The following is a 24,572-nucleotide window of genomic DNA, read 5'->3' on the forward strand; positions in this document are numbered from 1 at the left end:
AACAGTATGGAGATTCCTCAAAAAATTAATAATGGAACTATTATGTGGTCTAGGATTACCACTTCTGGGTATTTAGTCAAATGAAATGAAAACACCAATCCAAAGAGGTATGTGCACCCTCTGCTCATGGCAGCATTACTTATAATAGACAAGATATGGAAAACACCTTAGTGTCTGTCAGTAGCTGAATAACTAAAGAAAATATGTTATGTATATACAATAGAGTATTACACAGCCATAAAAAAGAATGAAATCTTACTTTGCAACAATATAGGTGGACCTAGAGGGTATTATGCTAAATTAAATAAGAAAAAGAAATATACTGTATGATTCATGAATATGCACAATCTAAAAGGCAAATGAAAAAACAGAAACAGTCTGTTTGTTTGCATGAGTCACTGCCCATTCTGGGAAGGACTCCTCCTATTGACACCTTTGGCTCAAGGATTCAAAATTAACCAAGTAGAACCTTCCCTGGAAATGTGCTATAATTTAAGATACTTCCTACTCTTTCCTTCCTTTTGTCCTACCTTCCAAGGTGTAAAATATGCATCATTTTCTGAAGTCCTCACCTGCTTTCTTCCCCTAAAATATCTTGTACATACTACCAAACTTAGTGTCTGCTTCTTGGCTGACCTGAACAAATGTAAATGGTACCAAGAGTTGTCTAAAAACATATTAAAAGGGGATTTTTGACTGGCTCACTCATTGCTGGAAAGGCAAAAACTACATTATTCTATGTAATGGAACAAAGACAATCAGTCACATAAGATGGCAGCCATTTGCAAAAGGTTTTACTTATAGTGATATGGGAAAATGGCAGTTGCAGGGGAAGTATAGGTGTGATGTTCAGAAATTTGTAAAATACCAGAGGAGGGGAATTTGTAGAGTGTCTACAAAGATACTGGAGTTGACTGGTTACTATTTAGTTGTATCAAAGTCCTTTAGAGAGATAAGATGAAACTAAGGGTTCCTGACAAACACTTCAAGATGAAGTGCAAGAGTCAGAGCACTTCTTTGGTAAGTTACAAAGGGACCATTTATCTCCTTCATTAGAAGAGCAGTCACAATTGAGCAACGATTTGAAAAGGCAATAATGTCACAGAGCTACAGAATTTGAATGTTCAGCAATATAGATATGTCATGCTATCTTTAGGGCCTCGGACCCTGAAATACGGGATAAGGACATCTGAACTGTTATACATGAGGACACTGGCTCTGCAAGACAATACATGCCCCATTAAAAGATGGTGTATGTCCTCCCTTACTGTGGATTATAATTAGGATTAAATACTATCATAATTCCAATGGACATTTACTGGGCTTGGGAAAGGAGAAAAGCTATATATTGAAGCAGTTGCAAAAATAAGCTGGCAGAGAAAAACCCCTGGGATTGGTTGATCAAGACAGCTGAATACCAGACTGGGTGAGAAATAATTCATTGATGTGGGGGCACTTTCTAAGGACATGGAATTTAACAAAGATTGAAAACCTGTCACAGTTAGCAACAGAATAAAGATCGTCTAATGCTGAGGAAGACATTGATCCTGGAGGTGTAATGGACATTTATGCTACTTTGTAAGAGGTGGTAAAGATTGCTCTTGTCCATGATGGCCTAGCACATGGAATTTACAAAGCTACCCAAGCTTTAGACAAGTGTCAAGCCCATTTTTGTGTGCTTGCATCCATCTCTAATGAGCCTATGTATGCCAAATTGGTGGAGGCCCTTTGTGCTGAACACCGAAACAACTTCATCAAGGTTGATAACAAGAAACTAGGGGAATAGATAGGCTTCTGTAAAACTGACAGAGGGAAAATGCTGAAAGTGGTTGGTTGCAATTGTGTGGTAGTCAAGGACGATGGCAAAGAGTCTCAAGCCAAGGTCACCATTGAGAAATACTTCAAGTTCAAGAAATGAACAAATAAAAAACACTTGGCTTTTATTCAGTAGAAGGAGGCAGGGGAGGGAGCAGGAGAGAAGGGGGAGGAAGAGGAAAAGCAGCAGCAGCAGCTGCCTGTGGAGTCACATAACTAGGGAGACATTTCAGTATACAGCCAATGTAAATATCTCACTGGAGACCTGACAACCTGGCTCCAGGTGGTACTGGGGGTATCTTAGTAAGAGACTATTAGAAAAGAATTGTAGGATTTGGGTTTGTGTTTAGTAGTTTCATTTTTTGTAGCATTTAAGAAAGTGAGACTTGCTTTATTTAAATGTTATAAGGAAGTACAGGTATTTATATGATTAGTTTTTAACAAATCTATCTAGAAAAAGACTAGGTCTAGGCCAAAGTTCTGTTTGGTAAAGAAACCACAGTCACTTACGTTAGCCAGGATAGAAGTATGTTTGGCCATTTTTGTGTTTTAGACAATGTTCGTGTTTTATCTATATTCAGGTATGATTTCAGAATGATCTTGTTTTTGTCTTGATTCATCATGGTCACAGAGCAGCCTTGTTTAATGTTGATATTCTGTGAATTATTTTTTTATATTCAACCTAGAACATAAGACCTAGCTGAGCATACTAGGCTACTTCCTACATGTCAGTGCTGCCTTTCTCTTTCTCAGTAGTACTTGTATTTGAAAGCAAATAATTTAAAATAAATATGCATACAGAAATACATTTGGGTATGCATTGGCTAACTCAATTACTTTTAATTTCAGTGGAAATTTTAAGTTGAATAATGACAATATTGTAATACCTTTTTTTTCTGAGTTCTGTCAAACCTCCTCCCACAGCATATTAGTGCTATTTTTGGATCTACTTTTTGTTATTCATAAAATATATGGTACCAGATAACACAATTAGCTATTGTTGCAGTAGAAGTTTTTATAAACAAAATAAACTACTGTATTTTTACATTTGCCTTCCTTTATTTAAAATCACTTAGAAAAATATTTTAAATTGTGTTTCTAAAATATGTTTCAATTTTTTACAACTTGTAGGTAAAGGCAACAGATATAAAATAACTCAGATAAAGTAATGCTAAAAACTTTAATAAATTAAAAATAATATATACTTGAAGGTCTTCTTTCAGATGACTCTGGGGATAAGAGTAATTGAATAGTTTGCAATCTAATGGAATCAATAAAACAAAATATATACATAAAAAAAGACCTCCCAAAGCTAAAGAAAAAGAAAGGCTAAAAGTATGAAATGAGTGCAATAAATAAGTTTAGGAGAGAAAGAAAACCCATTCCCATGACTCAAAGAAATTTCTTTCTGAGACGAAATTTGAGCTGGGATCTGGAGATTTGGATAGGTTGAGAAAGAAGAGCACATCACTAAATGGCATGTATTATGTGCTTGATACCCTACACACTTTATATAATTCAATCCTACCACAAGCCAATTAACTGAGGCCCAGACAATTTAAGTAAACAGGCATCTTTCACACAGCTACCTATTTGCAGAGTCCTTATCTAGACCCAGATATTGACCCTCAAATCCATATTCTTTCCATCATTCAGAGTTGGGAAATACATCTAGAGATAGGCATGTGAGAATAACGAAATTGAGGGAAGGGATGAGATAAACAGGATTAAAGCATCCAGGGTTTGTCCAAAATATTTTCACAGGATCATATGGTTGGTTTGAGAGGAAAAGGCTAGAAGAAAACAAAAGATAAATGGAAAGTAAGGCGATAATGGTTGAACTTGCCTTAGGCATTATTGAGAACAATCGATGGCCAAAGGAATGAAATGATAAATACATCAGTTTAAGTAGATTAATGCTAATAAGCAGAAGTGATTGAATAGAAAATAAATTAAAGGTAAGGAGACCTATTAATTATGACAAACATAAAGTAAAATCTGACAGAAGTTTGGAAACATTTTCTAAGAATCTCAAGATCTGAAGTGTCACAAAAATAAAGGAAAAATATAATGTTCAATTGACTAGAGTGTTTTTATTTTTAGGTTGGATAATTACCTTGAAACACTTCAAAAAGCAATTGGGTCACTTCCATCTTATGATCATAGCAAATATAAAACAGTATAAAAAATGTCCTTTATACTTCTCCAATTTTTGGACAGGCAGTAGAAAATTAATTAAGGATACATACATGGAAAATAAAAGTAGTATATACTTACTTATTTTAACATTTTTACAATGTTTAACCTCTTTGCCAACATTACAAATATCATCTTATTTAATTCTTACAACAATTCCATGAATCGGAGTATATGCTATTGTATATAAATTTAACAGAGAAATAAACCTAAGCACAGATAGGTTAAGTAATGTTTCCAAGGTAATACACAGTGGATAATAAACCTGGGGTTTGAGCCCAGGTAGTAAAGTTCTCAAGACTAGACTCTTAACACCATTTTACTAAGTTGACTCTGTATTGCTCCTAATTTAAATGATGGGTACAATAATACAGCAAGCATATTTTAATTATTTTCAGTCATTATAATTTCTTTTTTAGAAAACGTAACTGGTCTATTATTCAATAAATGAAAATATTATTATTTTTTCTGTAAATTCCATACATGAAGTTTTTATTTTGTGGTCACAAATGTAATTTTTCCCGTATTGGCTTAAGGTAATTCTTGATTTTAAGAATATGTAGATAGGAGGCCAAATTAAAGAGGTTGCACAGGCCCAGTCAAAACTATATAGAAGGAGAGAATGAGGTTAAATGCAAATAAATTCAAATTGACATATTTTGGGTTCCTATTATGTGCAAGACATTATGACAATTGTGTAACATGCAATTCATCTGTGTTCAAGGCGATGGCAATATAGTGATAGATTAAGTAATGATATAGATATTGGTTCTCATAATGAGTGCCATTAAGGTATATAAACACAATCATAACTGAAATGAGGGAAATACCAAGTTCCAGGGAAAGAAGTAGAAAATGCTTTCATCAGAAGATATTTTCTAATGCCAACTTCAAGAAATGAGTAGAATTTTTTTGTAAAGATTGTATTTATCTATTTGACAGAGAGAGAGAGCCAGAGAATGCAAGTAGGGGGAATGGCAGAGGAAGAAGGAGAAGCAGGCTTCCTGCTAAGCAGGGAGCTGATGCAGGGCTTGATCCTAGGACCTTGCGATCATGACCTGAGCTAAAGGCAGAGGCTGAACTAACTGAGCTACCCAGGCACCCCAAGAAATGAGTAGAATTTTAACAAGTTTAAAATAATAGAAATATTCATCTAGAGAGAAGTAAAAGTATGGGCTGTAACAGTAGGTCAAGACATAGAGGGTAATGCTTTCAGGCATACTGACTTGGGAGTGTAGCAAAAATGTTAGAGGACTTTTTACAACCCATATAGTACTAGCAAAATAAAGACCTTCAGTGGTTAAACTATTTCCTATCTCAGTACATATGGCTCAGATTTATTAGGACATACTAAATTTGAAACCCTGATGAAAGGAATCAAAATATGAGGTAGAATATATTTTAAAAATACTTGATAAGTCAAAATATGGAAGCCCCAAATAGTTGGGAAAATATTTCTTCCTATCATAAAAACAGGCTGTAAAGGTAAGGTTTCAGTGAATTTGATAAAATATTTTTGGGGTAACTCAGTAATTTCAGCTAGCCAGTAAGACATGATAAAGTGATAACCCACACTCAAACTGTATAGAGGCTTAAGAACTCTTACTCTGAAGAATGAGATATAGAATAAAAGCTGAACACACAGATTGTTGAATAGCAATGAACTATCAGCCAAGATTAGGTAACATGAATTCCAAATGTATATGATAAAGATTTCAATACTGCCCAGAAAACTTCAGGAGCCTGAAATAGAAGTAAAGAAATGAGCAATGAGCTGTTTCCTGGTTCTACCAATTGTAAAGTTATCAGTTAGACCAAATCAGTCAATATTTAAAAGTATTTTTGTATTCTTAATTTTCTGCCTACATGTTACACCTGTTACTGATAAAGAAGAATTAAAATACCAACTACAATTAGAATTGGCTATTTTTCGCTTTGGCTAATTTTGGGCTTACGTTTTTTGAACCATCTAGAGTATGGTAAGATATGTAAGTATATGATCCAGGACAGGAGGTTAAGATATAAAGAGATAAAACAATATGCCCAAAAGGCATAATAATTTGGAATATAGCAAAATGTTATATATAACATCCTAATAAAAGTTTGAGGCATTTGTACTGAACAGGAAATAATCAAAACCTTACAGAGCCTTATTTTTGTTTTTTGTTTTGTTTTCTTGTTTTTAGGGTTGCTATGTCTTCTTAACCAATTGACATATTGATCATTATGAAATGTCCTCTTTTATCCCCAGTGATATTCCTTATGCTGTATTCTATTTTGCCTGATAGTAATAGACATTTTCTTGTTTTTTTTGTTTTTGTTTTTTTTGCTTTTAGTGTCTTTATGTATAAAGTATATTTTTTACAGATGTCATATAAATAGATATGTCCTATTTTCTAATTATATGGCAATCTCTGCTTTTAATGGGAATGCTGAAAAATTTAATGTAATTTTTGATATAGCTGGGTTTTTTTAATTTAAAATCAATTACCAACACATAGTACATCATTAGTTTCAGATGTGGAGTTCAATAATTCATCAGATGTGTATAGTATCCAGTGCTCGTCACATCACGTGTGCTCCTTAATGTCCATCACCCAAAAACTCCATCCCCCCAGCAACCCTCAGTTTGTTTCCTATAGTTAAGAGTCTCTCATGGTTTTTCTCCCTTTCTGATGACTTCTCTTTCAGCTTTCCCTCCCTTCCCTTATGATCCTCTGCACTGTTTCTTATATTCCACATGTGAGTGAAACCATATAATTGTCTTTCTCTGCTTGACTTATTTCCCTCAGCATAATACCCTCTAGTTCCATCCACAACAGTGAAAATGGTAAGTATTCATCCTTTCTGATGGTTGAGTAATATTGCATTGTGTGTGTGTGTGTGTATATATATATATATATATATATATATATATATATATATACCACTTCTTTATCCATTCATCTGTTGATGGACATCTCAGCTCTTTCCAGTTTGGCTATTATGAACATAGCTGCTATAAACATTAGGGTGCAGGTACCTCTTCTGATCACTACATTTATATCTTTGGAGTAAATACCTAGTAGTTCAATTTATGGGTCATAGGGCAGCTCTCTTTTCAACTTCTTTAAGAACCTCCATACTGTTTTCTAGAGTGGCTGTACCAGCTTGCCTTCCCACCAACAGTATAAGAGGGTTCCCCTTTCTCCACATTCTCGCCAACACTTGTTCTTGTCTTGTTAATTTTAGCCATTCTAACTGGTATAAGGTGGTATCTTATTGTGGTTTTGGTTGTATTTCCCTGATACAAAGTGATGTGGTATAATTTTTCATGTGTCTGTTGGGTATTTCTACATCTTCTTTGGAGAAATGTCTGTTCATGTCTTCTGTCCATTTCTTGACTGGATTATTTGTTTTTTGGGTGTTGAGTTTGATAAGTTCTTTATAGATCTTGGATACTAGCCCTTTATCTGATATGTCATTTACAAATATCTTCTCCCATTCTGTAGGTTGTCTTTTAGTTTTGTTGACTGTTTCCTTTGCTATGCAGAAGCTTTTTATCTTGATGAAGTCCCAATAATTCATTTTTGCTTTTGTTTCCCTTGCCTCTGGAGATGTGTCTAGCAAGAAGTTGCTGTGGCTGAGGTCAAAGAGGTTGTTCCCTGTGCTCTTCTCTAGGATTTTGATGGCTTCCTGTATCACATTTATGTCTTTCATCCATTTTGAGTTTATCTTTGGGTGCAATTGTAAGTGGGATTAACTCCTTAATTTCTCCTTCTTCTGTCTCATTGTTAGTGTATTGATTTCTATGCACTGATTTTATATCCTGCCACATTGCTGAATTCCTGTATGAGTTCTAGGAAATTTGAGGTGGAGTCTTTTGGGTTTTCCACATAAAGTATCATGTCATCTTCAAAGGGTAAGAGTTTCACTTCTTTGCCAATTTGAAATAATTTTATTTCTTTTTGTTGTCTGATTGCTGAGGCTAGGATTTCTAGTACTGTGTTGAACAACAGTGGTGAGAGTGGGCATCCCTGTCATGTTCCTGACCTTAGGGGAAAAGCTCTTTTTTCTAACTTAAAAAAAAAAAAGTTTTCCCCTCTGAGAATGATATTTGCTGTGGGCTTTTCACAGATGGCTTTTATGGTATTGAGATATATCCCCCTATCCCTACACTGAAGAGTTTTAATCAAGAAGGGATGCTGTAACTTTGTCATATGCTTTTTCTGCATCAATTTTTTTTTTAATTTTATTATGTTATGCAAGTCACCATACAATACATCATTAGTTTTTGATGTGGTGATTCACGATCCATTGTTTTCGTATAACACCCAGTGCTCCATGCAGTACGTGCCCTCCTTAATACGCATCACCGGGCTAACCCATCCCCCCCCCAAAACCCTGTTTGTCTCTCAGAGTCCATATTCTCTCATGGTTCATCTCTCCCTCCAACTACCCCCCCTTATTTTTCCCTTCCTTCTCCTAGTGTCCTCCATGCTATTCCTTATGTTCCACAAATAAGTGAAACCATATGATAATTGACATTCTCTGCTTGACTTATTTCACTTAGCATAATCTCCTCCAGTCCCATCCACGTTGATGTAAAAGTTGGGTATTCATCCTTTCTGATGGCTGATTAATATTCCATTGTATATATGGACCACATCTTCTTTATCCATTCATCTGTTGAAGGGCATCTCGGCTCTTTCCACACTTTGGCTATTGCGGACATTGCTGCTATGAACATCAGGGTGCATATGGCCCTTCTTTTCACTACATCTGTGTCTTTGGGGTAAATACCCAGAAGTGCAATTGCTGGGTCATAGGGTAGCTATATTTTTAAATTTTTGAGGAACCTCCATACTGTTTTCCAAAGTGGCTGTACCAACTTGCATTCCCACCAACAGTGTAAGAGGGTTCCCCTTTCTCCACAACCTCTCCAACATTTGTTGTTTCTTTCCCTGTCCATTTTTGCCATTCTAACTGGTGTAAGGTGGTATCTCAATGTGGTTTTGATTTGGATTTCCCTGATGGCTAATGATGATGAACATTTTTTCATGTGTCTATTAGCCATTTGTATGTCTTCTTCAGAGAAGTGTCTTTTCATATCTTCTGCCCACTTTTTGACTTGACTGTTTTTTGGGTGTTGAGATTGAGAAGTTCTTTATAGATCTTGGATACCAGACCTTTATCTGTAGTGTCATTTGCAAATATCTTCTCCCATTCCGTGGGTTGCCTCTTTGTTTTGTTGACTGTTTCCTTTGCTGTGCAGAAGCTTTTTATCTTGATGAAGTCCCAAAAGTTCATTTTTGCTTTTGTTTCACTAGCTTTTGGAGACGTATCTTGAAAGAAGTTGCTGTGGCCGATGTCAAAGAGGTTACTGCCTATGTTCTCCTCTAGGATTTGGATAGATTCCTGTCTCACATTGAGGTCTTTCATCCACTTTGAGTTTATCTTTGTGAATGGTGTTAGAGAATGGTCGAGTTTCATTCTTCTGCATGTGGCTGTCCAATTTTCCCAGCACCATTTATTGAAGAGACTGTCTTTTTCCCATTGCATGTTTTTTCCTGCTTTGTCAAAGATTATTTGACCATAGAGTTGAGGGTCCATATCTGGGTTCTCTATTCTGTTCCATTGGTCTATATGTCTGTTTTTGTGCCAGTACCATGCTGTCTTGGTGATCACTGCTTTGTAATATAACTTGAAATCGGGCAATGAGATGCCCCCAGCTTTGTTTTTCTTTTTCAACATCTCCTTGGTGATTCAGGGTCTTTTCTGATTCCATACAAATTTTAGGATTGTTTGTTCCAGCACTTTGAAAAATGTCATTGGAATTTTGATCAGGTTGGCATTGAAGGTATAGATTGCTCTGGGTAGCATAGACATTTTAACAATATTTATTCTTCCCATTCATGAGCATGGAATATTTTTCCATCCTTTTGTGTCTTCTTCAATTTCTTTCATGAATGTTCTGTAGTTCCTAGAGTATAGATCCTTTACCTCTTTGGTTAGGTTTATTCCAAGGTATCTTATGGTTTTTGGTGCTATTGTAAATGGAATTGTTTCTCTAATTTCTCTTTCTACAGTTGCATTGTTAGTGTATAAGAAAGCAACTGATTTCTGTGCATTGATTTTGTATCCTGCCACATTACTGAATTGCTGGATGAGTTCTAGTAATTTGGGGGTGGAGTCTTTTAGGTTTTCCACATAAAGTATCATGTCATCTGCAAAAAGAGAGAGTTTGACTTCTTCTTTGCCAATTTGAATACCTTTTATTTCTTTTTGTTGTCTGATTGCTGTTGCTAGGACTTCTAGTACTATGTTGAATAATAGTGGCGAGAGTGGGCATCCTTGACGTGTTCCTGATCTTAAGGGAAAGGCTCTCAGCTTTTCCCCATTGAGGATGATATTCGCTGTGGGTTTTTCATAGATGGATTTTATGAACTTGAGGAATGTTCCCTCTATCCCTATACTCTGAAGAGTTTTAATCAGGAAAGGATGTTGTATTTTGTCAAATGCTTTTCCTGCATCAATTGAGAGGACCATATGGTTCTTCTCCCTCCTCTTATTAATGTGTTCTATCACACTGATTGATTTGTGAATGTTGAACCACCCTTGCATCCCGGGGATAAATCCCACTTGGTCGTGGTGGATGATCCTTTTAATGTATTGTTGGATCCTATTAGCTAGGATTTTGTTGAGGATTTTGGAATCCATATTCATCAGGGATATCAGTCTGAAATTCTCCTTTTTGATGGGGTCTTTGCCTGGTTTGGGGATTAAGGTAATGCTGGCCTCATAGAATGAGTTTGGAAGTTTTCTTTCTGTTTCTATTTTTTGAAACAGCTTCAGGAGAATAGGTATTATTTCTTCTTTGAATGTTTGGTAGAATTCCCCAGAGAATCCATCAGGCCCTGGACTCTTGGTTTTTGGGAGGTTTTTGATCACTGCTTCAATCTCATTACTGGTTATTGGCCTATACAGGTTGTCGATTTCTTCCTGTTTCAGTCTTGGCAGCTAATAGGTTTCCAGGAAGGCTTATAGGTTTCATCCAGATTGCTCATTTTATTGGCATATAGTTGTTGATAATAATTTCTAATAATGTTTCTATTTCCTTGGTGTTAGTCATGATCTCTCCCCTTTCATTCATAATTTTATTAACTTGGGTCCTTTCTCTTTTCTTTTGGATAAGTCTGGCCAGTGGTTTATCGACCTTATTAATTCTTTCAAAGAACCAATTTCTAGTTTCGTTGATCTGATCTACTGTGTTTCTGGTTTCTAATTCATTGATTTCCACTCTAATTTTAATTATTTCTCTTCTAATGCATGGCTTAGGCATCGTTTATTGCTTTTTCTCTAGTCCTTTAAGGTGTAGAGTTAGTTGGTGAATTTGGGATTTTTCTGTTTTTTTGAGTGAGGCTTTGGATGGGCTATGTATTTCCCCCTTAGGACCGCCTTTGCAGTATCCCAAAGGTTTTGGACTGATGTTTTTTCGTTCTCATTGATTTCCATGAATCATTTAAGTTCTTCTTTGATTTCCTGGTTGTCCCAAACATTCTTGAGCAGAGTGGTCTTTAGCTTCCAAGTGTTTGAATTTCTGCCATTTTTTTTCTTGTGATTGAGTTCCAGTTTTAGAGCATTGTGGTCTGAGAATATGCAGGGAATAATCTCAATCTTTTGGTATTGGTTAAGACCTGATTGTGACCCAGTGGTCTATTCTGGAGAAAGGTCCATGTGCACTCAAGAAGAATGAGTATTCTGTTGTTTTAGGGTGGAATGTTCTGTAAATATCTATGAGGTCTATCTGGTCCAGTATATCATTCAAAGCTCTTGTTTCCTTGTTGATTTTCTGCTTAGATGATCTGTCCATTGCTGAGAGTGGAGTATTGAGGTCTTCTACAATTAACATATTGTTATCAATATGACTCTTTATTTTGGTTAACAGTTGGCTTATGTAGATGCCTGCTCCCATGTTGGGGGCATAGATATTCACAATTGTTAGATCTTCTTGTTGGATAGACCCTTTAAGAATGATATAGTGTCCTTCTGTGTCTCTAACTACAGTCTTTAGTTTAAAATCTAATTTGTCTGATATAAGAATTGCTACCCCAGCTTTCTTTTGAGGTCCACTGGCATGGAAGATGGATCTTCATACCTTCACTTTCAGTCTGGATGTATCTTTAGGTTCAAAACGAGTCTCTTGTAGGCAGCATATGGATGGGTCCTGTCTTTTTATCCAATCTGCAACCCTGTGCCATTTTATGGGAGCATTTAGGCCATTCACATTGAAAGTGATTATTGAAAGATATGAATTAATTGTCATCATGTTGCCTGTGAAGACGTGTTTTTATAGATTGTCCCTGTAAATTTCTGTTGTATATCACTCTTGGGGTCTTTCTCTTTTTATAGAACCCCCCTTAATATTTCTTGCAGGGCCAGCTTAGTGGTCACATATTCTTTCAGTTTCTGCCGGTCATGGAAGCTCTGCATCTTTCCCTCCATTCTAAATGACAGCCTTGCCGGATAAAGTGTTCTTGGCTGCATGTTCTTCTCGTTCAGTACCCTGAATATGTCTTGCCAGGCCTTTCTGGCTTGCCAGTTCTCTGTGGATAGGTCTGACGTTATTCTGATGTTCCTCCCTTTGTACATAAGGAATCTCTTCCCCGTAACTGCCCTTAAGATGGTTTCCTTGGTTCTAAGATTTGCAAGTTTTACTATTACATGCTGGGGTGTTGGCCTGTTTTCCTTGATCTTGGGAGGGGTCCTCTCTACCTCTAGGACGAGAATATTTGTTTCATTCCCAGGATTAGGGAAGTTCTCAGCTATGATTTGCTCAAATACATCTTCTAGTCCTCTCTCTCTCTCTCCACCCCAACCCCCCGTGATTCCAATTATTCTGACATTGGAATGCTTCATGGTGTCACTTATTTCTCTGATTCTATTTTCATGGATTCTGAGTTGTTTTTCACTGGCCTCCTCTTTTCCCTTTTTATCTATTATATTGTCTTCCAGGTCGCTTATTCGTTCTTCTGCCTCACTTACCCTAGCTGTTAGATTATCTAGATTGGACTGGATCTCATTGATAGCATTTTTAAGTTCTGCCAATTCAGCTTTCATTTCTGCCCTTACAGACTCTATGTTGCCATTAATTGATTTCTCCATTCTAGCCATTGTCTTCACAATTGCTAGCCTGAATTCCATCTCTGACATCTTGGTTATATCTGCATCCATTTGTAAATCTGCAGCATAAGTCATGATCTCTGAGTCTTTTCTATTTTGGGGGTTCCTCTTCCTAGTCATTCTGTTGATGGGTGTTTGAGGGAATGTATAGAGTCCAAATTATTGACCAGAACCCAAGCAAGATGCACCTGTTTTCTTGGGATCTTAGGGCTGTTGGTCTCTTATTTTCCCAGCCTGTCTTCTGCAGAGGGGCCTGCCACGTTGTTACTCAGGCAACCCTGTTTGGGTGGAGTTGCCCTGTCCCCCTGTGGTGGGGGATGGGCTCAGCGGGAATCAGTTTTGGGGGCTTTTGTTCTCTGGCGGCTTTCCCTGGTGGCTTTCCGTGTCTCTTCCATGAGTCAGAGCAGAAGAGACTGTTTCCAACCCTCTGCCTCAGAGCAGAGAGACCGCAGTCTGTTCTTCCATGAGCTCTCCAGGCCACACTGTCTCCATTTCTGTCCGTGCTGCTATAAACTGCAGCATCCTGGGTTGTGCACCCCTCCGCAGCGCCCCCAGTCCTACCTCCAGGTCAGGGCACATCTCTGCCCTTTGTGCTTCTAAAACCGCCAGCCGCTCCCAGTTCACATGCGTGATCCCGCTGCTCCAGGTTTCTGCCCCAGGGGCTGCCCTAAAGTCCTTTCCCCACCGCTACCAGTCTGCGAGTCTGTTGCCTGTCCCCAGCGCGTGAGTTTGTGGCTCACCAGCGGTGTAGGATCCCCATGGCCAGGCACCTTCCCACTGCTGTTTATCCTCCAATATCTGCCCACAGAATCAGGGCTCCCCACTTTGAACCTCAAAACCAACTGCCTGCGATATTCTGTTTGCAGAGATCCAGATCTTTCATCTCAGGATGGTTTTGTGCATGCTCAGAATGGTCTGGTAGATATCCAGCTCAATTCCAGGGACCAGTTGAAATAGGGTCCCCTACTCCTCTGCCATCTTTCCTTCTCTCTGCTTTTTCTGCATCTATTGAGAGGATCATATGGTTGTTGTCCTTTTATTAATGTGATATATCATGTTGATTGATTTGCGAATGTTGAACTATCCTTTCATCCCAGGAATAAATCTCACCTTGTTGTGGTGAATAATCCTTTTAATGTACTCTTGGATCCTATTGGCTTCTATATTAGTGAGAATTTTGGCATCTATGTTCATCAGGGATATTGATCTGTAATTCTCCTTTTTGGTGGGGTCTTTGATTTGGGGATCAAGGTAATGCTGGTCTCATAGAATGAGTTTGGAAGTTTTCCTTCCATTTCTATTTTTTTGAAACACCTTCAGAAGAATAGGTATTAATTCTTCTTTAAATGTTTGGTAGAATTCCCCTGGGAAGCAATCTGGCCCTGGATTCTTGTTTGTTGGGAAATTTTTGATTACTGCTTCAATTTGTTTGATGGTTATGGATCTGTTTAAATATTCTATTTCTTCCTGTTTCAGTTTTGATAGTTTGTATATTTCTAGGAATGCATCCATTTCTTCCAGATTACCTAATTTGTTGTCATATAATTGCTTATAATATTCTCATATAATTGTTTGTATTTCTTCAGTGTTGGTTATGATCTCTCCTCTTTTATTCATCATTTTGTTTATTTAGGTCCTTTCTCTCCTTTTGATAAGTCTGGCTAGGGGTTTATTGGTCCTATTAATTCTTTCAAAAAACCAGCTTCTAGTTTCATTGATCTATTCTACTGTTCTTTGGGTTTTGTATTTCATTGGTTTCTGCTCTAACCTTTATTTCTCTTCTCCTGCTTGGTTTAGGCTTTATTTGCTGTTCTTTCTCCAGCTCCATTACATGTAAGGTTAGCTTGTTTATTTGAGACTTTTCTAATTTTTTTGAGAAAGGCTTGTATTGCTATGTACTTCATTCTTAGGACTGCCTTTGCTGTATCCCAAAGGTTTTGAACAGTTGTGTTTTCATTTTCATTTGTTTCCACAAATTTGTTTCTTCTTTAATTTCCTGGTTGACACATTGACTCTTTATTGGGATACTCTTTAACCTCCAATTATTTGAGTTCCTTCCAAATTTCCTCTTGTGATTGAGTTCAAGTTTCAAAACATTGTGTTATGAAAATATGCCAGGAATAATCCCAATCTTTTAGTACTAGTTGAGGCCTGATTTGTGACCTAGTATGTGATCTATTCTGGAGAATGTTCCATGTGCACCCGAGAAGAATGTGTATTCTGTTGCTTTAGGATGGAATGCTCTGTATGTATATGTGAAGTCTATCTGGTCCAGTATGTCATTCAAAGCCCTTGTTTCCTATTGATCTTCTGCTTAGATGATCTGTCCATTGCTATGAGTGGGGTATTAAATTCCCCTACTATTATTGTATTGTCATCAATGTGTTTTTTTTAACTTTGTTATTATTTGGTTTATATAATTTACTGTTCCTAATTTCGTAGCATAAATATTAATAATTGTTAAAGGGTCTGTCCAACAAGAAGTTCTAGGTATGATATAGTATCCCTTCTTCATCCCTTACTACAGTCTTTGGTTTAAAATCTAATTTGTCTGATATAAGGATTGTTATCCCAGCTTTCTTTTGATGTCCATTAGCATGATAAATGGTTTCCCACTCCCTCACTTACAATCTAAAATGAGTCTCTTGTAGACAGCATTTGGATGGGTCTTGCTTTTTTATCTAATCTGATACCCTGTGTCTTTTGATTGGAGCATTTAGTCCATTTACATTCAGAGTAACTATTGAAAGATATGAATTTAGTGCCATTTTATTTCCTGTAAAGTCCTTGTTTCTGTGGATTGTCTCTGTTTCTTTCTGCTCCATGTTACTTTTTGGTTCTCTCTTCACTTACAAGATCCCCTTTACTATTTCTTGCAAGGCTGGTTTACTGATCACAAATTCTTTTAGTTTCTGTTTGTCCTGGAAGCTCTTTATTTCTCCTTCCATTCTGAATGGCAGCTTTGCTGGATAAGGTATTGTTGGCTGAATGTTTTTCTCATTTAGTACCCTGAATAAATCATGCCAGCCCTTTCCGGCCTACCAGGTCTCTGAGGATAGGTCTGCTGCCAGTCTAATGTTCCTACTTTTGTACTTTAAGGACCTCTTGTCTCAAGCTGCTTTCAGGATTTTCTCTTTATCTCTGAAGTTTACCAGCTTCACTGTTATATGTTGGGTGCTGATCTATTTTTATTGATTTTGAGGGGGGGGTTCTCTCTGCCTCGTGTACTTGAACCCTTGTTTCCTTCCCCAGATTAAGGAAGTTCTCAGCTATGATTTGCTCAAATACACCTTCTGTTCCTCTCTCTCTCTCTTTCTTCTTCCTCTGGGACCCCAATAATTCTAATATTGCCTTGCTTTATGGTATTACTGATTTCTCAAAGCCTCTCTTCATGGTCCATTAGTTGTTTTTCTCTCTTTTCCTCAGCTTCCTTCTTTTCCATAATTTTTTCTTCTATGTCACTGACTCTCTTCTGCCTCATTTACCCTAGCTGTTAGAGCATCCATTTTAGACTGCATTTCTGTCAAAAGATTTTTAATTTTGGCCTTATTAGAGTTTATTTCTGCACTAAGAGATTCTCTAGTGTCTATTATGCTATTTCCAAGCCCAGATAGTAACTTTATAATCGTTACTCTGAATTCTATTTCTGACATTTTACTTATATCAATATTGATTAGATCTATGGCAGAGAGTATTACCTCTGCTTCTTTCTTTTGCTGTGAATTTCTCCTTCTAGTCATTTTGTTTAGAGAAGAATAGATGAACAAGAGAACAAAATAAAAAAAAATATCAACCACAACCTCATTGAAATACTAGACAAATCTGAAGAGGTCAGAAACCAAAAAAGAAAAAAAAAAAAGAATAAGGAGAATATAATCTCACAGGTGGACAAAACAGGGTGATCCACTTGGTCCTGGATGTATTTTTGTCTGTTTGCTAGAAGACTCTAAATCCCAAAACTGTAAAGAAAGAAAAACTTACATATATAAACAAAAATAAAATTGAATATGTGAAAGGAAGCCAAAAATGAAGAATATATCTATACAATGTAAAAATGAAAATTTAAAAAATGACTTAAAAAACAAAGAGTTGATAAAACAAGAAACTTGCAAAAAGTGGTCACTTTTCTATTTGTAGAATTGCAACAATTATTTTCTTATATCTCAAGTTGAATTTTGAATTCACAGGTGTTCAGAATAATTTGATAGATAACTATCTGAATTCAAGGGGCTGGATGAAACATGGGTCCCCTATTCTTCCACCATCTTCCCTCTCCCAGTTGATATAGCTTGATTTAATCATCCATCTTACTATTTATTTTTATTTGTCCCATCTGTTTTTTTTGTTTCCTTTTTCTTTTTTGCCCTTTTTAAATTGAATACAGTTGTTTTTTAAGTATAGTATATTATCTCCACCATTGGCTTATTAGCTATATCTTTCTTTTGCCTTTTATGTATTTTCTCTAGTGCTTAAAGTATCTCATTTTAACCAATTTCATTCTACCTTTAAATAACGTTATGTTATTTACCATATATTATAAAAAAAATCAACAGTGTATTTCCACTTCCCTTTACTTTTATTATTCTGTATATTTGTATATTTTATTTTTCTTCATCCTGACTTGATTATCTTGACCACTTCTTTTTTTAAAGATTTTATTTATTTATTTGATAGGGAGGGACCCAGTGAGAGAGGGAACACAAGCAGGGAGAGTGGGAGAGGGAGAAGCAGGCTTCCCACCGAGGAGGAGCCTAATGTGGGGCTTGATCCCAGGACCCTGGGATCATGGACCTGAGCCAAAAGCAGACACTTAACCAATTGAGCCACATAGACACCCCTCTTGACCACTTCTTAATTGTATATCCCTTATTTTTCTTTAGTGGTTACAATGGCGGTTAATGACAATACTTAAGAAAATGTGGAACTCATAATTAAAAGGCCACAAACCCATTTTCTCCTCAAAAACATTTGGTGATTAAGGGAATTTATGTGCTCTGGTAAGTGCTGTGAATTGTGCAAGACTGTTGAATCCCAGATCTGTACCTCTGAAACAAATAATGCAATATATGTTAAGAGAAAAAAAAAGAAGAAGGTAGCAGGAGGGGAAGAATGAAGGGAGGGAAATCGGAGGGGTAGACAAACCATGAGAGACGATGAACTCTGAAAAACATACTGAGGGTTCTAGAGAGGAGGGAGGTGGGAGGTTGGGTTAGCCTGGTGATGGGTATTGAGGAGGGCACGTTCTGCATGGAGCACTGGGTGTTATGCACAAACAATGAATCATGGAACACTACATCTAAATCTAATGATGTAATGTATGGAGATTAACATAATAAAAAAATTAAAAAAAATAAGTATTTACTGAATAAAAAAATTAATAAAAATATTTAAAAAAATTTCTTTATTAACATTGTGAAGTAAGAGAAACAGTAAGTAAAGTGCAGGGTTTTTAAAAGTGGGAAATTTAACAGGAGTGCATCTCATAATAAGCTGGATCCCTAAAGGTCCATTTTGACACATGTATTACAGAAATGTACAGCCCCTAATGCAGAATTAAACTCCTCCCCCCCCGCCCAGAATTAATCATTTTAAAATTTTGGGCATCCGGGGAAAACTTAAGCTTTAATATTGATTAAACATTGCCTGAGCTTTATCAGGTACCTGGAATAAGTAAATGGTAAGACTCTTTGTAGAAAAAATTTCTTACCTATACCTTTGGAATTACAAATAATTCCAAAAATAATTAGGCCATATAAAGTGTTCAGTTTAAACCACACAATGCTGAACAAGATTGGAAGACAAAATTAAAGCCAAGAACCAGGGCAACAAATAGAAAAAAAAAATATGGTAGATACAAATCAACTTTATCAGTAATCACTTTGAACATTGATGGTCTAAATGCTCCAATTAAAAAAAACAGAAATTGTCAGAGTGCATCAAAAAACAAGACCCAACAATACGTTATCTACAAGAAACCCACTTTAAATATTAATATACATATAGCTTAAAAGTAAACTGATGGGGAAAATATACCAGGTGAACACTAAACAAAAGAAAAGAGTACCTATATTAATTTCAGACAAAGCAGACTTCAAAGCAGGGAAAGTTACCAGGAATAAAGAAGAACATTATATAATGATAAAGGGGTTAATTCTCTAAGATGTAACACTCTCAACAAACCATCAAACTATGTGAAGCAAAAAGTATTGGAATTGCAAAGGGAATAAGATGGAGCCACTATTCTCACTGGAGACTTAAGACCCCTCTATCAGAAATTGACAAGTCTAACAGAGAATCAGTAAGGACATAGTTGAACTCAATATCATCATCAATAAAATGGGTATAATTGACACCTATAGACTATTTAATCTGACAATAGCAGAATACATATTCTTCTCAAGCTCACATAGAACATTCACCACCATAGACCACATTCTGGGCCATGAAACATAACTTAATAAAATTAAGAAAAATAGAAATCATACAATGTCGACTCTCAGACCACAATAAAATTGTGGAAAGATAACTGGAAATCAATAATGGAAAGATAACTGGAAAAATCAATAATGGAAAGATAACTGGAAAAATCAATACACGGAGATTAACTTTTGTATATAACACATGGGTCAAAAAGAAATCATAAGAGAAATTTAAAAATATTGAACTAAATGAAAATGAGAACACAACTTTCCAAAATTTGTGGGATACAGAAAAAAGCAGTTTGTAGAGGGAAATTTCTAGTATTGAATTCATATATTTGAGAAGAAAAATTTAAAACCAATAACCTAAGTTTCTACTTTAGGAAACTAGAACAAGAAGGGCATATTAAATCAAAGAAAGCAGAAGAAATAAAAATTAGAGCCAAAATCAATGAGACTTAAAACAGGAAAATAATAGAAAAAATCAATGAAACCAAAAGCTGGTTCTTTGAAGAGATCAACAAAATCTATAAGTCTCTTGCCAGGCTAAGAAAAAAGAGGACATAAATTATTAATATCATAAATTAAATAGGGGTATCACTACAGATACTATGGACATTAAAAGGATAATAAATAAATACTATTAACAACTTCATGCCCACAAATTTGAATACCTAGATGACATGCACAGTTCCTTGAAAGACACAAGTGCCAAAACTCAAAACAAGAAGAAATATATAATCTGAATAGAACTATTTCTTTTTTTAGAGAGTGTGTGCACATGTGTGCATGAGTGGGAGAGAAGGGGCAAAGGGAAGGGGAGAAAAAGAGAGAAAGAATCTCAGGCAGGCCCTACACCCAGCAGGAACTCAATCTCACAACCCCATGATCATCACCTGAGCTCAGATGCTTAACCAACCTAGTCACCTAGTCACCCTTGGATAGGCCTATATTAATGAAATTGCAACAATAATTAAAAATCTTCTAAAACAGAAACCACCAGGTACTGATGGGTTCAATGGTGAATTCTACCAAACATTTAAGGAAGGAATTATACCATTCTTTTCATTCCTTTTCAGAGACTAGAAAGAAGAAATATTTTTTAACTTGTTCTATGAGCCTAGAATTATCTTAATACCCAAACCAGACAAAGACATTACAAGAAAACTATAGACGACTATCAGTAATTAACAGATGCAAAAATCCTCAACAAAATATTGGGAAATCTGGTCCAACAATGTATAAAAAGAATGATACACCATGACCAAGTGGGCTTTATTCCAGGTATGCAAGGCAGATTCAATTTTCAAAAATACTTAAAAATAAGTTAATGTAATCTATCACATCATCAGGCTAAAAAGTCATATGATCATATCAACAGATGCAGAAAAAGCATTTGACAAAAGCCAACACCTTTTCATGAAAAGAAAAAAAAAAAGAGTCCATAAACTAAGAATATATGGAAACTTTCTCATCTTGATAAAAATCTTTAAAAAACCCAACACCTGGGGAGCCTGGGTGGCTCAGTCGGCTAAGTGTCCAACTCTTGGTTTTTGCTCAGGTCATGCTCTCATTTGTCTTGAGATCAAACCCCGATTTAGGCTCCATACTTAGTGGGGAGTCTGCTTGAGGATTCTCTCCCTCTGCCTGCCCCCTACTCATGTGCTTTCACTCACATTCTCTCAAATAAATCTTAAAAAAAAATCCCAAAACATAACAGCATACATATGGGCGAGAAAATCAAAGCTTTTCCACTGAGATCAGGTACAAGGCAAGGATATCCCCTCTCCCCACTCCATTTTAATACTATATTGCAAGATCAAGCTAGCACAGTAAGACAAGAAAAGGAAATAAAAGGTATATGGGTTGGGAAGGAAGAAATAAAGCTATCTTTATTCACAGATGATGTAATTGTAGAACATCCAAAAAAATTGACTAAAAACTCCTGAAACTAATATGGAATGATAACAAGGTTGCATTATACAAGGTTATTATACAAAAGTCATTCACTTTTCTATATAACATCAAACAACAAGTAGAATCTGAAATTTAAAACAATACTATTTATATTATAGCATCTCCCAAAGTGAAATACTTAAGTACAAATTTTTAAAAATATGTACAAGATCTTTATGAAAAAAAAACTACAAAGCAATATCCACAATATACCTTGCTGGAATTTTAATTAGGATTGAATGAAATCTATAGATCAGTTGAGAACGGACATCTTGACAATATTAAGTTTTCACATCAGTGAACATGGAATAAGTCTCCATTTGTTTAGTTCTTTCATTTCATTCATTAGGGCTTTGGGTGATTATGACGTATCAATGTAGGTTCATCCATTGTTGTCAATGTATTGCTCTGGTAGGGGATATGGGTAATGGGAGGCTATGCATGTGTGGAGGAAGGTATATGGGAAATCTCAATATCTTCCCCTCAATTTTGCTAGAAACCAAAAACTGCTCTAAAAAAGTAAATTCTTAATTAAAAAATAATCATCCCACATCCAAAGATAAAGAGACACATAAGAAAACTAGAATTTATGTGTCAGAATAAGAAAATATAAGACAACCAAAACAGATCCTGAAGTATTAAGATTCTAAAATTATCACATGAAGCTTTTAACTATATATAAATATTTTGTAAAAAGAAATGAGACAAACTCTAAAATATTTGGGGAAACAAGAAGCCATTAAAAATAAAATTTTGAAAAATAAACAAATCTTGTAGAATATATAAATATACACATACATATTTATATATAAAAGCCCATAGAAATTAAAAGCTTGCTGATGGACTTAGCTGAATTAGTGTACTAGAAGTTTAATTAAAAAGGATGATCCAGGGCGCCTGGGTGGCTCAGTTGGTTAAGCTACTGCCTTCGGCTCAGGTCATGATCCTGGAGTCCCAGGATCGAGTCCCGCATTGGGCTCCCTGCTCAGCAGGGAGTCTGCTTCTCCCTCTGACCCTCCCCCCTCTCCTGCTCTCTCTCTTTCATTCTCTCTCTCAGATAAATAAATAAAATCTTTAAAACAAACAAACAAACAAAAAAAAGGATGATCCAGGTGCCTGGGTGGCTCAGTTGGTTAAGCGACTGCCTTCGGCTCAGGTCATGATCCTGGAGTCCCAGGATTGAGTCCCACAATGGGCTCCCTGCTCAGCAGGGAGTCTGCTTCTCCCTCTGACCCTCCTCCCTCTCATGCTCTCTGTCTCTCATTCTCTCTCTCGCAAATAAATTAAAAAATCTTAAAGAAAAAAAAAAAGGATGATCCACACAGAGCAACTTTCAACAGTTTAATGTGGTACCAAACTGAGTCAAAGTAGGAGCTATATACAGATGAAGCAGCATTTAATGCTTCATATAAAGCAATGCATATTTTTAAAAGATAAAATGCACATATGTACATAGATGTGTTTTGCTGAGACGTTATGCCATATGTTGTGATTTCACATATTATTTTTTCTTAGACATTTCTACTTCCAATAAGCATGGTTAATATGCAAATAATGTACATATAGATTTTTGGAGTGTCTGTTATTCAATGTATACACTCTCACAACTTTCACAAAAAATACCCTATTATCTATCAGTATTTTGTTGTAAAATGAATAGTAAAATTGGAAGGTATATGGCAAATACTGTGTTCACAAAATAAAAATCCATTGTTCAAACAAACAAGAAAAGTGGATGATCCAGAGAACACACAGAGGGAATGAAACTTTAAAATACAGAGAAATGGTAAGAGACGTGAGTGATAAAGTCTAACACATATTTAATATGTTCATGACAAAACCTGATTTGTCCACTAGTTTGTTATAGTTTTCATCTCATATCTCTATAATCTACATAAAGAATAAAAGTTTGTCAATTTATAAAATGCCAAATATAGTATATTTGTAAAATAACTCTTCCTAGAAGTTTAAAAATACTACATGTTTTATGAATTATCAAAGATACAAATAGCTTGATAATTGAGAATCAAATGAAATTGGCTCCATGTATAATGGAGTTTTACATCTACCTAAAAAAGGAATAAGAGAAATAGATTGGTCTTCATATGCTATACATAATTTATTATTTATATTCTGCATATTAAAATTTAGCCACATCAATTTTGTCTTTGTTAAATAATTATCCAAAATATTGTGAAATTGTCTTATGATTCTGAAGCTACTAATTCCCCTGTATTCTTGAACTAGCATAAAAACACATTTTCAGGTTATTTTCTATGTTTATATTTATAAAAGCTAGCCAAAGGAAACTTTGTTAATAACAAAAAATAACATATGAAGAAATAGAAACAAAATTAAAACACAAGAGTACCAGAGTAAGAAGGAAGAGGTCATGCTGAAGATGCGTTCACATATCCTAACATGCAATATCTTTACCTTGTAAAGGATTTTTTTGAATCCATTTTAATAATGAGCTTAAAATATTTCCAAAATCAAAATATTATCTCAGTAGCCTGCATTTCTATGACAAAGAGCATGAGGTGGTCCCTTCAAAGACTTACACTGCTAGTAGGAACATTCAACAGACATAAATAACACATGTGGCCCCAATCAGAGAAACAAAATTGCAATAAATCTCTCAGATGTTCCCTAGTTATTTGGTATTTAATATTAAAGGAAGGAACTAAGATCATAAGGCTTATTGCATCACTTATTTCTTATTAATCAAGAAAACAATTGAATCAGAAGTCTGCAAATGTAATAAAAAATTATAGGTTTCTTTTCTCTAACTCTTTAATATATCTGAGCTGAAAATTAACTTCAAAATAAAAGAAAAGGACTATGCTTTCCAATATTTGAGAAGAAGAAAAAAAAAACATTTAAATTGGAAGCAATTGTATGGCAACAAATCTAAACTATGAAAGACTGAGTATCTGGCAAAATGTGACGTTTATGCCAAGAGAGGGATAAGGAGAAAGTTATGTATTCTTAGATCTCAGAATGATATTGAAATATCCTTAAAAG

General features: G+C 35.7%; 1 pseudogene; it reads left to right on the forward strand.

Annotated features, from left to right (window-relative positions):
* The first annotated feature begins 990 nt into the window (after positions 1-990).
* Positions 991-1,918, forward strand: LOC110588407 (annotated as a pseudogene).
* Positions 1,919-24,572: the final 22,654 nt, after the last annotated feature.

Source organism: Neomonachus schauinslandi, chromosome 2 (genome assembly GCF_002201575.2).
Source record: "Neomonachus schauinslandi chromosome 2, ASM220157v2, whole genome shotgun sequence".
Classification (NCBI taxonomy): Eukaryota; Metazoa; Chordata; class Mammalia; order Carnivora; family Phocidae; genus Neomonachus; species Neomonachus schauinslandi.